Raw genomic sequence first — 3,470 nt, forward strand, 5'->3', positions numbered from 1 at the left:
TTTTTTTAAAGAAGAAATGCAACCGTTAAGACTGCATCTATCCCATGAACACAAAGCCTTGTCCCGCCCACTGCGCCGCCTATACACACCCGCTGGCAGCTCACCATAGATGATGATATTGAGGTGCTTGTAGTTGACAATGGCTCCAGCATGTGCAAGGCCAACTTTGCAAGTGACAATGTCCCCTGGGCCGTCTTCCTCTCCATCGTGGAGCATCCGCACACCAGGGCATTATGGTGGGCATAGGTCAGAAGGACTTCTACGTGGGTGAACAGGCCCAGAGCAAAAGATGTATAAAGGCCCACATTTCCTTACGATGGGGTTTCAATCCACTCTAAGCTCTTCCATGTTGTGCAAGATCACCTTCTTTGATTTCATACTACAAGAAACCTCTTCTTTATATTATTTTTTCTCACTTGATGTAAGTTCTTTCACCAGATGAGTTCGGATGCTTTAAGGGATAATAAAATGGTTTTTCACGTGCCTTAGATTCACTGAAATGGTCTACTGCGTGATTTCTCACGTTTAGCAGACCAAAGACTAAAAGGAGGCCAGGTGTGGTGGCTCACGCCTGTAATCCCAGCACTTCGCAAAGCCGAGGTGGGCGGATCACTTCAGACCAGGAGTTCGTGACCACACTGACCAACATGATGAAATCCCAGGTCTACTAAAAATACAAAAATTAGCCGAGCATGGTGGTACATGCCTGTGATCCTAGCTACTCCAGAGGCTGAGACAGGAGAATCGCTTGAACCCAGGAGGCAGCGGTTGCAGTAAGCCAAGATCATGCCATTGCACTCAAGCCTGGGCAACAGAGGCAGACTGTCTCTCAAACTCAAACACACACACACACACTACACAGACAGAAAACACTTCATTCCTTACATTCATAAGGTTTCTCTCCATTGTAACTCTGAACATGAATATTAAAGACTATGGAATACCTCAAGGTTTTCTCACATTCTTTGCTGCATTATTTTGCTAGAGTTGACCAAAAAAAATGAACCCCACACATTGGATGGCTTAAACAACAGAAATTTATTTGCTTATAATTTTGGAGGCTGGAAGTCCAGGATCGAAGTGTAGATAAGGATGATTTCCTCTATAATGAGCCTTAAAAGAAGCATTTCCTCCAGGAATCTCTCCTTGCCTTGCAGGTAACCGTTTCTGGTCACTTCACATAAACATCTGCTCCTGCTACCCTGGTATCTCTTTCACTTCTTGTAAGGAAACCAGTCATATTGAATGAGGGCCCCATTCTAACTGCCTCATTTTAAAATCACCTCTTTAAAAAACCCCATCTCCAAATACCACCACATCTCCAAATACCACCACATCTCCAAATACCATCCCTTGAGGTCCTAGGGATGAAAGCCTTAATATGTTAATGGGTGGATGGGACATGGGACATAATCTACAACAGTGGTAACCTAACTTTTTGGCACCAGGGACTAGTTTCGCGGAAGACATTTTTCCCACGGACTAGAGATGGGGATTAACCTGTTCCAGTTCAGATCATCAGGCATTAGATTCTCATAAGGAGTGTGCAACCTAGATCCCCTGCATGTGCAGTTCACAATAGAGTTCATGCTCCTATGAGAATCTAATGTCGCTGCTGATCTGACAGAAAGTGGAGCTCAGGCAGTAATATTTGCTCATCCTACATTCACCTCCTGCTGTGTGGCCTGGATCCTAATAGGCCACAGACCAGTACTAGTCCATGGCCCAGGGGTTTGGGGACCCCTGATCTAGGCCATTCCACTTATTATATTCATCAAGTTCTTCTCCAGCATACATTGGTGTATGATTAAAGCTTGTGGAACATAAAAAGGTTTTGCCACACTTCTTGAATTCAGTTTCTCTCCAGTTTGTGTTCTAAAATGTTTATCAAGGACTGAGCAGCAGGCAAGGGCTTTCCCACATTCCTTACATCAATACGGCTTCTCTCCACTGAGAATCCTGACATATACCTTAAAGCTTAAGGAATAAGTGAGGATTTTCCACATTCCTTATAAACACGGGTTTTCTCCTAGTGGGAGTTTTGTGGTATCTGTCCTAAGGAGTCAATGAAGCCTTTCCCATATTTTCCATATACGTAGGGTTTCCTGCCACTGTGAATTCTTACAAGTTCATTGTGACCTGAGATAATAAAGAAGTGGTTCCAGATTCCCAACTCTCATAGCATTTTTCTACAATGTGACTTTGTTCACATCTTTCAGGTAAATGGGAACAACAGAGGGCTTTCCCACAATTCTAACATTGATAAGGTTTCTCTCCAGTGTGAGTTCTTTAATGATATGGAAAGGGACTTTAAGAATTGAAGAATTGGCTGGGTGTGGTGACTCATGCCTGTAATCTCAGCACTTTGGGAGGTCAAACCGGGTGGATCACTGGAGGTCAGGGGTTCGAGACCAGCCTGACTAACATGGAGAATCCCTGCCTCCTCTAAAAATACAAAATTAGCCAGGCGTGGTGGTGCATGACTGCAATCCCAGCTACTTGGAAGGCTGAGGCAGAAGAATCACTTGAATCTGGGGGGGAGCGGAGGTTGTGGTGAGTTGAGATTGAGCCACTGCACTCCAGCCTGGGCAACAAGAGCAAATCTCCATCTCAAAAAAAAAAAAAATTTAAGAATTTATCATACTACTTACATTCACAGGATTTCTTTACAGTGAGTTCACATACTTGAAATGAATTTAAATAACTGTAGGTTTTTCAACATTGCTTTACATTTTTAGGGTTTTTCTCCAGTGAGTTTGTTCTTCTCCAGCATACACTGGTGTATGATTAAAGCTTGTGGAACATAAAAAGGTTTTGCCACACTTCTTAATATTAAAAAGGATATTAAAAAGGAAAGATTATATAAATCCTTTCCAACGTCTCTTATGCTGAAAGAGCATCTTTCCGGAGTAAATTCTCACACATTCAATAAGGTTTGAGTAACTAACTAGTGATGGCTTCTCAATATTCCTCACTTTCATGGGGCTCTGTTCACTATGAGTTCATGTTCAAGAAGGGCTAAGCATCGATTATGTATTTTTTTTTTTTTTTTTGAGACAGAGTCTCACACTGTCGCCCAGGCTGGAGTACAGTAACGAGGTCTCGGCTCACTGCAAGCTCCACCTCCTGGATTCACGCCATTCTCCTGCCTCAGCCTCCTGAGTAGCTGGGACTACAGGTGCCCACCACCATGCCCAGCTAATTTTTTTTGTATTTTTAGTAGAGACGGTGTTTCACCGTGTTGGCCAGGATGGTCTCGATCTCCTGACCTCGTGATCCACCTGCCTCAGCCTCCCAAAGTGCTGGGATTACAGGTATGAGCCACCATGCCTGGCCTTTTTTTTCTTTTTTTTTTTGAGAGTGTCTCACTGTTGCCCAGGCTGGAGTGCAGTGTCACAATCTCGGCTCACTGCAACCTCTACCTCCTGGATTCCAGCGATTCAGTCTGGTCACGAACTCCCAACCTCAGG

This window comes from Mandrillus leucophaeus, unplaced genomic scaffold, assembly GCF_000951045.1.
Source record: "Mandrillus leucophaeus isolate KB7577 unplaced genomic scaffold, Mleu.le_1.0 Scaffold451, whole genome shotgun sequence".
NCBI classification, from domain to species: domain Eukaryota; kingdom Metazoa; phylum Chordata; class Mammalia; order Primates; family Cercopithecidae; genus Mandrillus; species Mandrillus leucophaeus.